Here is a 225-nt window from a genome sequence, read left to right as displayed (position 1 = left end):
AGGGAGGTCCCTAAACTTAAAGTTGCTCAAAGCGAAGTTGGGTGACGTCACTTCTTGTTGACTTTTGAAGTATTGTCAAACAAAACGGAGGCGAGCTCGCCCCCCCCCTGCTGCCGACAGAGTTCTTGCCACCTTTCAAAAGCTTTTCCGATGTAAACTCGGGACTTTGCGCGTTCCTTCTCCTTTTCCCTCTTCTTTGCTATTTGTTCATCGGAACGTCGTCTC

The sequence above is a fragment of the Etheostoma spectabile genome, chromosome 10 (assembly GCF_008692095.1).
Source record: "Etheostoma spectabile isolate EspeVRDwgs_2016 chromosome 10, UIUC_Espe_1.0, whole genome shotgun sequence".
NCBI classification, from domain to species: domain Eukaryota; kingdom Metazoa; phylum Chordata; class Actinopteri; order Perciformes; family Percidae; genus Etheostoma; species Etheostoma spectabile.
The sequence above is the reverse complement of the archived record's forward strand: the minus strand, read 5'-3'. Positions refer to the sequence as shown.